At 35.0% G+C, this 14267-nt stretch overlaps 1 long non-coding RNA gene across 1 annotated transcript; it reads right to left on the reverse strand.

Annotated features, from left to right (window-relative positions):
- Positions 1 to 1519: 1519 nt before the first annotated feature.
- On the reverse strand, positions 1520 to 2914 carry LOC132070572 (uncharacterized). Its single transcript, XR_009418021.1, has 2 exons — positions 2791 to 2914; positions 1520 to 1679 (listed from the first exon to the last, which is right to left on the reverse strand). It is a non-coding gene; the product is annotated as an uncharacterized LOC132070572 (long non-coding RNA).
- Between the last annotated feature and the right edge of the window lie 11353 nt (positions 2915 to 14267).

Here is a 14267-nt window from a genome sequence, read left to right on the forward strand (position 1 = left end):
TAAATAAGAGCTGGAGGGTCTGGCTTAAAGTAGTAAAATAATGAATTATGCTAATTTCATATTCACAAAGACATTCAACTCTTATAAATAATTTAGCCAAATCGAAATTACTGTTGGTGTATGAAAGTGAATTAGAACAAGGGTAGGGAACAAAAGTATCACAATTACAATACTAAAACCATTATAACCTTATCCCACTAAGGACTAACATTTATCTTATAAGATTATTGAGAAAATGGTCGTTTTAAAGAAGCAAAGTATTGTAACATCATTTTCAATCTTTTTTAAAATTTAAATTAATTTAAACAAGCATCATCACCAATAGAAACACAGACAACATATTTTGTGCATTTTTTAGGCTTTTAACAAAATCAGTAGCTCTTTCCTGCTCTGCTCCTGCCACATAGGCTAAATATGCTGGGCCACATTCAGTTCATATCCTTTAACAGGCAGACACTGCAACTGCATTTTGACTAACAGAGGACAATAAGCAGTAGTCTTGAACCAAGTGCTTTGAATAGAGTAATAAACCCTTATCTATGAAAACACAGAAGTTTTACTTTTCAAAGTAAAATGCAAACGTGTTGGATTGGATAAAAAGGGTTTACACACAAATATTCATCAAACACATTGAGTAAAAAAGGATAAGAGGCAAAGAAATAAAAATTAACTAGGAGGCTTTGTTTGAGAAGAATGCTGCAATACTCAGAGGAAAGGACAAGGATCTTATTAATTAAATTAATAAAATATATATTTGGAAACTACTCAATAGACTTATACATTAAAAAAAATATAACAATAAAAATAAACAAAAATAAAGACAAAAGGTTCTAGCAATGCAAAATAATTTTCTGAAAGATTGAACTTATGCATATTGGTTCTCCAAGCAATGAAAAATATTGATGTATTCCCATGGCTGTAATAAAGAAAAATGAACATCATGATATTGTATAACAAGTATACTCCAAAAATGAGCACATTCTTACATAAATATTTATTGTGCCCTCGTATGCATACTTAAAATTCTTTATTATTTATTTTAAGTGTTTCTATTTTTTTGTCTAGTATCTTTGTTTCCATTTCTGAATTCTCCAGCTCTATTTCCATTTTCTATATTCTGCATCTGTCTATCCCATGCTTTACTGAATTTTAAGCTTGCTACACTTTCCTTCTTTCTTATTCTTCCTCCCCTTCCATGTTCCATCTTTTCCTACTGTACCATCTAGTGTAATACCAATATACTGCTGTCCAGTTTGCAGCTATCTGACAACGAGTTACTGTGGTAAAGATCATCTCAAAAAGATCCAGTATAGATATAAAATGGCAGCACAAAATCTCAATTGACCTTGCACAATGGGTAGTCAAATGTAAACAAGTTGAAAACAACTTCATACACACAAAAAATAAAGTAGGAAACTAAGTTATAAAAGCTGATAAACCTGGCGCTGCTTTTAGTTGTAGTGAGCAACTATCTTTTAGACTTTGTTGTGGTTTTTAAAATTATGACCTGCAAAATCAATTGTGAAGCAACTGTACTTTATTGCTAAGGCTTGTGTGAACTTTCTAGTAAAATCTTAACTGTTGATGTTACTTGATGAGCAGCATCTCTTCTGTGAACAAACAGAGGGCTTCACCTTTCTGTAATGTCAGTCTGGCACCTCTCACAAGCTTTGAGTCTCCTTTAAAAAACAAAAATAAAGATTTCACTGTCAAAACATGTTTGACCTGACAGATAAATTGAGTGAGAGATTTCAGAGATGAAGACAGTTCATTGCCCTTCAGCAATCTCTCTCATCTGGGCTGAAACTGAAAGACAGTAGCATATTTAATTAGATGCTTTTGTAAAAAAAAAAAAAAAAAAAAAGAAACATAAAAGACATAAAAGTCATGTTTTGTCTCAGTCCCTTCCAAACATAAATAAAGATAAAATAAAATACTACTGCATCCTGATTTGTATGTTTTCCATTCTTTCCCCCTATTTTTAAAGTATCTACTACTCTTACTTACATGTTTGAGCAGCTTATCTAATATAGTAATACTAAGGACATCTTTAATATAAAATAAAATAGCTATTTTTTTTATCTTTTAAAAAACACATATATAGTGCTCTAAAATTTTAAAACAGCTGTTTCTTTATCATAACTACTATAAAAATGTCTATGATAGACTATCCATGCATATAAAAGCCCTATTAATTAAACTAAATATAAGAAAAAAAATGCAATAAATAAATTTAATGAATTAATGATCTAATGACAACATCATGATCATGAGCTAACAGTAGATGCAACCATTTTTCATATATAGTCTTCTCTATTGGTGTTTTAAACTATACATGTTCCTGTTTATTAAAGCTTTTATTGAGGAAAATTATTTGCTCTTAATGATCACTAATATGATTTCTGATTTGTCAGTATGGATAGAATCATCTCAGCTTTTTCAACTGACAGGGCTCAAGGTTCTATTAAAAATGTATATACATCCATTCAGCATGACACAAAAAATTCAACACAACTTATTCCAACTCACCCAGAAATGAAGCAAAAGAAAACCTGAGTATTTTCTCAGGCTCACTTTTGAGTATCAGTCTGGTATATACAATTTTGCTTTTTCTCTACTATGACATGAACATTCCAAAACTAAATCAATCAAAAAAAAGTTGTATGAGTTCATGGCTGAGTGGCCCTGGTTTGATTCCACTATTTTATTAAGAGTTTAAAGGAATACTAGAAACATAAATCCCTCTGGTAGAGACTCAGCATATTCGCCCACATTATCCAACCAGCCTACCTGGCTGCTTGAGCAAAGACAATCCAAGAAATTGGTCTGACTTTTCCCCAGGAAGGAGCAAAATCACAGCAACTTTCCAATGTATATTATGAGAACCTTATGATCTCCACCTGTGCGTAGTTAGGTGATCCTCTGGTGTTAGTCAGCCAAGTGACTTCTGTTAAATTTACATTCCAGCATGGAACAGCTTCAGCAGATTTTAGCAGTCCATCATACCTTTGAATCTTAAAGATAATGGCCAAGTGGATATTGCAGATATAATGGGTTTTTTTTAACATTCTAAATACACTTTAAATCTGGAGAGGGGGAAAATAACTTCAAGATAAATAGAAATCTAGGAAAAATAAGAATGACAAAACTAGTTTTAAATGTATTTATGAAACACAAAGTTTATGTTCTTTACCTTCTAATAGCATCAGATACTTCTGGTATTTTAAGTCAAGTTGTGTTGTACAGTGGCACTAAGTGGTGCTAAGTATATTCTTTTTATTACTGTATATCTGCAGAACAGAGCTTATGTATATTATTTCTGAGATCTATAGACATCCAGCTGTGCAGCATCAACAGAAAAAAGAATTCTGTATTAAAAGCTTAGCATTAGAAGAAATTACTCGTGTATTTAAACACTATTTCTTGTACAGGTTCATTAAACTGCAGTTAACATTATCCTAAAGAAAATTCACAGCTCTACCTTATTCTGTCAACCCAAATGGTTGGGTATTTGTAGAGATAGAGAGTAGTTCTGACAAGCACAAGACTGAATAATAATAGTTCCACAGCACTTAGTCTCAGAATTTATTTATATTGCCTTAAGTCATCAGCTATATGTTATCTTGGGTTACCTTTTTCCGTAAAAGTCTGGTTTTCATTTTTCAAGTGCTATTTTTGTATTTTTAATGGATATTCCTTGACGTCTACTGGAAGGTTCCTGGTACTTGGTTTTGCTGACTAAAGAAACATAAACAGAATTTGTCAAGATAGAGACTAAACAGTTTTGATATATTGATAATTATGCCTAAGTAATTTGTTTCCAATTGTATTTAGTGTAACCAATATCAATGTTCTGATTTATCACTTCCATAATCTTTTTTACTTTGATTTCTAAATTTATTTTGTCTTTGCAAAAGTGAGAAACTGCAGCTCTTATGCCTATATTCTCATATTTCAGTCACTGTGTAAAATGACTGACTGCAGGTAGCATGCATAGATCCCATTAAGAAATGTTAAACTATTTTTGATGAAAAAATAAATAATTTCATGCAAAACTACAATTTGTTCTTTCGATTTCAAATGTCATTAACAATTTGTTATGGCTCCTTTCCAAATGCAGGTAACATATAGACTACATAGTATTTTTACATGCTACTAAGTTGGAAGGACATAGCCAGTATGTTCCCAAACTCTCATTGTGGCCCTACTTACCACTAACTCCAGTAAGGGGTTATTCCCCCTCTGGGTTCCAGTTCCCACTTCTGAAACTATTTCAGACCTCAATAGTAAACATCAGAACTAAATAGTATACATCAGGATTGTAAACAATCCAGAATCCTTACATCTTCCTTTTACTTTAAGAAAAGCCTGGATGTGGCACTCAGTGCCATGGTCTGGTGGCCAAGGTGCTGTTGGATCATGGGTTGGACTCAATGATCTCAAAGGTCTTTTCCAACCTGGTTGATTCTGTGACTCTGTGATGCTGCAAGGCTTGCTGTGACTAGACTTAGACTGGTAAGCAATTCAAGAATTGCATCAGGCCAAGTTTTAATGTCCCAATGGATTACAAGTAGCCAAACTTGTGTAATATCAGTGCAGTGATATTTCTAATATTATGATTAACACATATGGCACTGTCATATATACTAGCAGAAAACAAGAGCAAGGAAAAAATGAGAAAAAGCCAATTTTGTAATAATAGAAATGATTGATATAAAAATCCCATTGGAGGAAAAATGTAAACTAATTTTCATCATGACAGTATGTCTTATTTTTATAATGTGATCTTTGACATGAAGAGAAATTTTAGACAATGTAGCTATGACTTTAGGTATGACACAAAAATAAAAGTAGGATTGTAATAAAAACCTATAAAATATTAAGTGAACCACAAATGGCATTCATCTTAATTCAGGAACAGCAGAATAACCAATAAAATTCCAACCTAGATGGAAATAAATGTAACTTTTATTACAAGACAGATACTTTCCATGTAGTTCTTAATGTTTAAAAAACTAATATCTCAGTAACATTTAGAGAACAATTACGTTCATGCACAGCTACATTAACTTATTAACTAAAAAAATTTATGAGATAAATCCAGCATAGAAATCAAACTTTGACTGACAGCATTAAAGGAAAAATTGCTTTATAAGTAGTACTGACCTCCCTCCATGATGACCCAGCTCTCCCCAGGTGAGAGAAAGATGGGTCTCAGGTTCAGGTACTCTGTGGCCTCATCACTCTTCACTGAAGTGCCTGCTGTGGGTTTGAAACCAATTAAGCTCAGAAAAGATGAGGAACTCAGGACTCCCATTTTCCATTAAGTTAAGGCCTAAGACAGTTAAATAGTTTATGAAAATATTTCTCTCTTCTCTTTGAGCCTTTTCTTTGTGTTTTCTAAAAGAATAGAGTGGTCCAGCTGTCCATAAATGGTAATGGGACACAGACTCAAACAAAGTATTACACCATGTATCTCCATTTATCCATGGTGACTCTTTCAAGGTTTCTTGCCAGCACCTTACTCTAAGAAATTGGCAATACTTCCAATATATTCCTTTTATTAGTATATTCTCTAGCTGGTTTATGCAACATTCTGTGTCAGCTGCTGTAAGTCCCATCATGCAAAGCCCACAAATTTCCTTACATATCTTTCTCCAGCAATAGTTGCCCTGATTGCAGCGGATAGTCCTGCACTACAAAAAAAGGCAGTTCTAGTAAAACTGTGATGAAAACTGCCTAATCCATTTAATCAAGCTTACTCTGAATGGAAAGAAGACTCAGCCAGGAGAGTTATGAAGGTGACTAGTGCAGGAGCACAAACCAGCAAGAGGAGCAGGCTGGAGGCAGCAGCCTCTTCAGTGCCATTGCTACAGAGAATGACTAATGCTCTGGCCTAGGTGTGAGTTACAGCTTCTAAGCCAGGTCTAGATGAGTTCACTGGCCATGTCCCAGCTCCGTGTCACCAGACACATGTAATCTGAAAAATACATGCGCACCTTGTCCTGGTTGCCTTATAAAAGGGCACTGAACAGGCTTGGTTTAGAGGATGCCCAGCTGATCAATGCACACAACATATCCACTGTTTAGATGCAGCATCTCAAGTGCAACTCTTCAAAATAAGCAAAGAAACTACAATAAATAATTTTTAATTTAATTTCAGTATGTGGGCTCCCAAATAGGTTTGATTTCTTTATTTTCTTCTTAGTGTCTAAATCTCTGAGTTTATGCCAGAGGTCTTTTCTATAAACCTCATGATATCTGTAGGAAACCAGGAGACCAGGAATCTAGAAACTTTGTAATCAGTGTATTTATCCATCAATTCCTTACAAGCTTAACAAGAAATTTAAAAGTGGAATAGTTTTTCCTTTAGCCTGAAATATCCCCAATGAATTTTTTCATCTTCTAAACATGAATATTAAATCACTTATTTTTTTAGCAGAGGTCAGAGAAGTAATAAATTAACCATGAGAAAACTAAGCACTGTGAAAATTTGGTGATGAGGATAAATGCAAAAATAATATGAAAAATACACTCATTTATTTTCAGATTTAAAGCATATAGATATGTTTTCTGTCTACATTTTTATATACTTAAAATGCAAATAATTAAATCCACATTATCTGAATTCAAGCTTAAATTACAGCAGATTCATTTTGTTGCCAGCTATTTTTGCAATATTCCATAGCTCTGAAAATGTATTTTTTTATAAAATACCTGAAACATACCCTAGCCACATCTTTAAAATGTATATTTAAAATTCATTTTTTCACTACCTCTCACCTTTTTTAACTTAGGTCCTCTGGAAATTGTGTTTAATAATCCTAAAGGGGAAACTATAAATAATTAAAATTAAAATTATAAGTAATTTTTGGAACACTCTCCTCTTTCAGTAATTTTAAGTAATTGTAGAATGGATCAAGACTAGCCCAGGGGAGAAAGAGTTGGTAGTGTTTGTGGGCAAAAACTCAGCATGACCTGTCAGTGTGCCCTTGCAGCCCAGGAGGACATCTGTATCCAGAGCAGTGTGGGCAGCAGCTGAGGGAGGGGATTCTGCCTCTCTGCTCTTCTCTGCCCTGCTGAGACCCCACCTGCAGGGCTGCATCCAGCTCTGGGGTCCCAGCACAGGAAGGACATGGAGCTGCTGGAGAGAGAGTTGGTGGCAGGGCTGGAGCACCTCTCCTAAGAAGATGGGCTGAGAGAATTGGGGCTGCTCAGCCTAGAGAGGAGAAGGCCTGGGGGAAACTTTAGATCACCTTCCAACACCTAAAGAGATTACAAGAGAGATGGAGAGGGACTGTTCACAGGGTCTATAGTGATTGAACAGATAGAACAGGCCTTTAAGTGAAAGAGGGTAGATTTAGATTAGATATGAGGAAGAAATTCTTTACTGTGAGGGTACTGAGGCACTGGAAAAGGTTGCCAAGAGAGGCTGTAGACACTCCATCCTTGAAAGTGAGCAAGGTCAGACTGGAGAGGACTCTGAGCAACCTGGTCTAGTGGAAGATGTCCCTGCTACATCAGGGCCTTGGAACCAGAGGATCTTTAGGGTCCCTTCTAACCAAAACCGTTCTATGATTCTATTATTCTAATTTGATCGTTTTGAATGCCAAGCATTACAATGAAAACCTATTCTCTTTTTTAATAATTTTAAATAAAAGTAACAGTGCTAATAAAGTCTCCCTTCTGATGCCTAAAGAGGCTACCTAGAGAGTGTTAAAGGAATGAAGTAGGTATTTATTAAAAAAGACGTCAAAGGATACACCTTGGGAAGTACAAGAGCCTGGCTGAGGCTACACCCAAGATGGATGACGGGTCACTAGTTTTCACACTTTTATAAGTTTTGGTCCATTTACATATTGGGGTTAATTGTCCAATTACAGCTTCAGGTTATGAAGTCCCATCCTCCCAGTTTGCTCTCCTCAATTCACTGTTGTTTACACTTTTTGGGCCTGAAGCTGCACTGGTGTCCTTGGTTCTTGGGCTGGAGAAGGATTGGTTTGTTTAACTAAACTGTGAGGAGAACTTGATAACTTCACATGAAGACCATAACATGAAGTTATGTACTAATGCAGTACAGAATCTGGGAAATATGGAAGCTAAAACTTAAGGCATCACTTCCACCTACTGAAGAGATTCAACCAGATGAAAGCATTTATAACATCATTAGATATTATATTAACCTGGAACTTAAATATTAGATGCACTTTAATGGTTTCCCTTCTATAGGAGCTATTGCCCGCTGCAAATGGCACATACCAAATAACTTCTAAGTGATTGGTTTATAAAGTTAAAAAATAGACCTTCAATTAGAACCCTAAATCCTTCTCATTTAAATATGAATTATACTTGAGTATTGTAAAGTTCATCCAGTTAATATAGGCAGCTGTACATGTTTTGTCTCATTTTTTCCATATACCATAATTTTTTTAAGTAAAGGTTTTCCCACAAAAAACCAGCATCATTTTACCCAAGTAGTGGCAATATAATACATGTCATCATGAAGAAACTATTGCCTTTTACAGTCAAATTTTGAAAAAATCATAAAAATTTCAATTAAATCAGCAGGGTGTCTTCTGAAGTACATAGGCACTGCTGTGAAACATTTTCTTAAAGTATTTAGACATTGGCAAATGGTGTGAAACCATCAAGTCACTTGATTTAGAATCCTGAAAGACTTCCAGGTGGTAGTAATTTCTGCCTACCATAAGTCTTGTCCAAATTCACATTCCTTATGTACAAGTAAGACCCTGAAGTGCTACAGAGCAAACTGCTTTGAATTACCAATGTTCAATAATTATATGAATTCATTTCATAAACTCATCAACTAGACATCAGTTTTAAAATACACTCAAATGATACTTAACACAGTCAAATATAATAACTGTTGTAATAAAAACCAAGTTATTTATGCATTTGTTCTAAGCCCAGAGGAATAAAATTATCTTATGAATTGTTTTAAATCTAACTCTAAGCAATGTAAATCATTATGGTTTTTATTTATTCAAGTAAGTACTAACAAATAGATAATTATATTTTGCAGTCCATTTTTAGTACCACAGATATCTCTGTTTAATTTTTTTAGTTCTCATATTTTCTGTGAAATTAATTTTTTGGGAATCTGTTTTGGAAGAACATATGATATTTTGTTAGGATCATGAATTGCTGATGGAGGTACATTAAGAAAGACTGGGAAGATTCATAGATAAATGAATGCCTAGTTTGTAATTTTTCAATTAATTCAAACAGTTCACAAATTTAGAAATTTATTTGTTAGATGATTCACTATTTGCAATATATGGTCAATTGCAATATAGATAAAAGAGTACTGTAAAAAACAAACTTGACTTTCCAAAGAAAAAATATTAGGAGAGCTAAAAGGAATTATTACTCACAAATGGAAGTTTAGTAGTCTGAGCAAAAATGCCAAACACATAAAATCAAAAATGCAATCAAACTATAAAGGTAAAACACATGCCAACCCACAAAGGTTGCTTTCAGAAACTGTGAAAGCAGTTACAATATTGTACCAAATCACACTATAGAAGAAATGACACATCATGCACATAATAAAAATAATATTGCAAAAGGTAAAAACATGTTGCTTTTCATTAAAAAAAAATACTGCCTGGAAAAAGCTTTCAAACAGAAAGCTTTATTGTTAAGTCAGAATGTGAGTTCATCGATACATCATAATTGTAAGCCTTAATTTTTTCAGAAACTATAGCAAATAGACTATATCAAGACTATATCAATAGTAAATATAATATCCAAAATAAGTGCTTTTGAAAAACAACTTGATAGGCCAGCTTGAAACCTCCTGTGTAACCTACCAAGACCACAACTAAGTGCAACTCTGTCTGATCCCAGAAATTTTATGTCTTTATCAGATTCATTCCTGTTTGACTGGTATCTCACATTTTCCTTCATTTGGACTCCCAAACTGGATCTATCACTGTTGGCAGTCTGATGCACAGTTTGTGAAAGTGGATCCTTCAGTCTGTCTCCAAATATGTTTTAGCTCCCATCACAAGCGGGTGTGTAGACATCCAATATGGGTATGCAATATGACGGCAAGGATAGAGACCACAAGAAAGCTTGTAAAATGAGGAAGCTGAGTAAAATAACCATCAGATTAATTCTGACTAATAAAAAAGTCCAGATTCAATAAATAATGTAGCATGACAGGCAGGCAAGTTAATCACTGTGTCATAAGAAATGCTATGAACCTTGACTACTTAGATGGAATGATGTCATTTGTAAGGATGCATCTAATCACAGAAGATCCATCTTCTTTCAGCTCTCAGAGCCATCAAACATCCAAGCCACAATATGAATAGAGCTGAGATTTCAGCTCATTGAGTGTTGAAACCATTTCACATAATAAAACTTCTAAAAAATCACTGTCTTCAAAGGTAGGACAAGATTCTGTTGATTCTAATGGCTGCAATGTGGAATTAAAGGGCTGTAGTATACTTTGTAAGGATTCCCAGTGCTTGCTTTAACTCCCAAGTTCTCCTTCAGTGTAGAGAGTTGAAGGGAAACATCTGACAGAAACATGATGAGAATAAGTCTCTTGAAATTCCATATATGTAAGCTAATTTCTCTTAAGAAGACACTGTTTTGAAAATCATGCAGATTTCTAAAATACAGAATGGGACTCTATGTTTGATCTTTCCATATCCAGCAAGTAACTGTTGTACAACATGCTTCCTGTAAAATCGGTTCTAGAAACTTCCTCCAGATCAAGATCTTTTTGATCTACTCATCTGGTGGACTTGCAGTAGTCTGGAGTCCATCTGTGGGGAACAAAAATACCACAATAAGAGGCAAAGAGGATTTTGAAAGTGTACAATGGTTGTAACAGATTGTTCTGGCCCAGAAGATCCCTGAAGAAATTCCAGAAGTTGCCCTACAAACATAGCTTTCAGCTGCCTAACCACTGTGCCCAGTGCACTTTCAGGTACCTGTGGAATCTGAGCCACAGAACTGGTGGGCTGCACGACTTCTGGAGCAGCAGCTGGAAGTCAGGTAGAACAAACCAGAGGATTTCAAGCAGCAGGAGATGTCTATAAAAATCTCATCTCGGATGTCTATACTGTCAGCAATACCAAACTGTTCTGATAAAATATTCAAGATGTGGAAAGATGTCTCAGTAGCGAAGAAATAAATATGAAAGTTTTGCACAACAGTAAACAGGGGAAAGCAGCTTGATTCAGCCAGCTGACTGAAGGGAACTGAAAGGGAAGTATATGCTATGCCTCTTTTATAGCAGCATTAACCCCAAGAGCTGGAAAAATGCTTTGGGAATGTTTGAACATCGTTCTCTAACGCCTGTGTACAAGGAAATTATGACAAGAAAAGTGGAGGTACTAAAACTGCTTCCATCTAAGAGGGAATGGTGGATGGCTGACAAAAGGCACCTTGAGGAAATGTCTTAGCTTGACCACAAACTCAACATGAACCACAGCAACTATCACTGTGACCCAGCTGTGATGTTAAAAATAAATGATGGGAGCTGAGATGCTTCTTTTTACACTACACGTGTAACATATGCAAGAGATGAAGAAGAAATATGTCTTCAGAGCTAAAAGCTCCAAAAATTTCACTTACATACTTTCCTTCAAAAGAGAAATAAACTGTCTGAGACATACAGAAGTTAGTGTGGCTTAAGCATTGGTTTTTACAATGTTTCACAAAACTGTGGTTCAAAAAACCAAAACGAATATGTTAACAGGGTTGTAAAAATCAGGTTCCTAACTAAAGAATAAATTTAACAGGCAAACCTACTCAGCCTATAAGGCTTCCAATGGATAGCAAGAGAGAGGGGGCACCATATTTAAAGAATAAAACATGCTGAAATTGTAAAACAGTCTCTGCAAATGGGAAAGTAAAATTTTCTGTGGTAGTGTACTGGTTTACAGTCTGCAAATCTGAACTCCTGAAATATTGTTATCAATATGATACCAAAAAACCTAATAACTTCTCAAGAAACACAGACCCTGAGAGAGATATGGTAAAATAACTTAACAAATTTCAGTGTAATGTTATTTTTTTATTTGCAGTTTTTAGGAACATTGCTGCTGCCAGACAAACACTTTCAACATATGGAAAGTGAGCAGAAGAGTTGCTTAGAAAGACTGAGAAAGAATCATTAAGTCACGTTTAAGTCAGAATAAGTGAGAATAACATTTTTTGTCCTCCCTTCAAGATTTTTGTATTTAAAGGCTTTCCCAAAGACTCTCTAAAGTGTAAAGATTCTGATAATTTAATAATTAGAGGAAGGATGCTAAACATAAAGGAAAAGATATTTTATTATCTCTGACTTGAATAGAAGATTTCACAAAATAAATACATTTCCATTAACATCCTGGGAAATTAAGAGTTTTATCTAAATGGGTAGAACCCTTCTATTTTGTTTTACTTTATTTCTCTAGTGATACACTACGAGCTCACCAAGTTGCTTACTCTACTTTTTATTTACAAACTGAACAAGATCAAAACCAAAAAATAACGAATAATTGATTCAAGGAGAAAGCTGGCTGAACTTAAATCATCTGTCTATTCAAACATAATTTTAAATTTCAATAGTTCATTTTAAATCCTAGTGTGTTTCATCAAATTCTAAAAAGTATTTGAAAAATGTGGGGTCATGTCCTTAATGCCTGTCTGACATAACAGATGAGTCAGCAGTGAAATGCGTTGTCCTGCAGACTTCATCTGCATTCTTTTTGTGCTATTCAACAAAGTTATCATGATTCCTAACAGAAGCAAGGTAAGTTCATGAAGACAGCTAGCAAGACAATAGTTTTGTGCATTTGTCGAGCTCAGGGCTCCTCAGCCCAGCAGAGGTGTGGGCTTACTGGAGCAAGGCCACAAAGACAGGGAGTGCCTTGGAGCATTGTCATAGACATCTTTTGTGAAAAATCCTTTCTTTAGGATTTTTCCTTCTTCTGGGAAGCTGAGGCCCCAGAAGAAGAATGTAAACAATGGTTGTCTGCTGCTGTGGAGTGCAACAGGTGCACCTGTGATTGGCCCATGTTGGATGTCTACAATTAAGGGCCAATCAAAGACAAGCTCTCTCTGGGACAGAATCAGAGAGAGCTCCTTTGTTTATTGATTCCTTTTTCTATTCTTAGCTTAGCAGCTTCTGAACTTTTCTCTCTATTCCTTTTAGTACAGTCTTAATGTATTATATATCATAAATTAATAAATCCAGCCTTCTGATCATGAAGTCAAGATTCTCGCCTCTCTCTTCACCCCTGAAGAACCCTTGCAAGCCTGGTAACAGAGCATATATTGGATTATGAGAAGAAGCCAAGATACTGCGAGTGGAGATGGGAAGGCTCAGGGGAATCTTAACAATGTGTATGGATTCCTGACACAGTGAGTAAATAAACAGACTCTTTGCAGTAATGTCTGGCTACAGGAAAATTGGTACAAACTCAAAGATGGGAAATTTCACTTAAGCATAAGAAAAATCCTTTTTTTACAATGAGGTTGGTCAGACTCTGGTACTGTTTGCCCAGAGAGATTGGAGATATTCAGAACCTGACTGGGCATGGCGCTGGGCAACCTGCTCTTGTTGCCCTGTCTGTGAACAGGGGTTTGGATGACCCTCATAAGTGTCCTCCATTTTTAACAGTTCTGATTTTATGTGATTTTGTCTCAATGACAAATTCTCAGAACTCATTTCTTCTCCTCTTTCTTTCCCGTCATCATACACTGTTCTCCCAAATACAAATAAAACTAAATCAGTAGAAAAATACTTGGAGTTTTTTCATACTCTATGTTATATTCTGCAATATCCTTTCCAAAGGCTGTGTTTTCTAATTAAAAATAAATAATTATGATAAGTCACCTTCCTCATATCCATATCCAAAATAAATAATTAAAGTCACCTTCCTCACTTCCATAAAATATCCATTTTCCTTGAAACTCCTCTTCCCATTATTTCCTTCTGTCTATTACTTCCTATTACTTCCTTGAAACTCCTCTTCTTCCCACAACTGTAAGTTTCTTTTGGACCTTCTGCAGATTATCCATAACTCACAACCCATTCAAACATTTAAATATTTCCTTCCCTCTCCTACATCACTAACGACACTAATTTTAATGCCTAATTTTCAGACATTTTCATTAATTTTCATTCATTAAATCTTTTCTCTGTTTTGATATTGAAGGTCAACTGAGAAGAACACATATAAAAATTAACTGGTCTTCTACTGTAAGTCCAGCATTTTGAAAGCAGATTTCCTTGTCTTGTA

This window comes from Ammospiza nelsoni, chromosome 3 (genome assembly GCF_027579445.1).
Source record: "Ammospiza nelsoni isolate bAmmNel1 chromosome 3, bAmmNel1.pri, whole genome shotgun sequence".
In the NCBI taxonomy this organism is placed as follows: Eukaryota; Metazoa; Chordata; class Aves; order Passeriformes; family Passerellidae; genus Ammospiza; species Ammospiza nelsoni.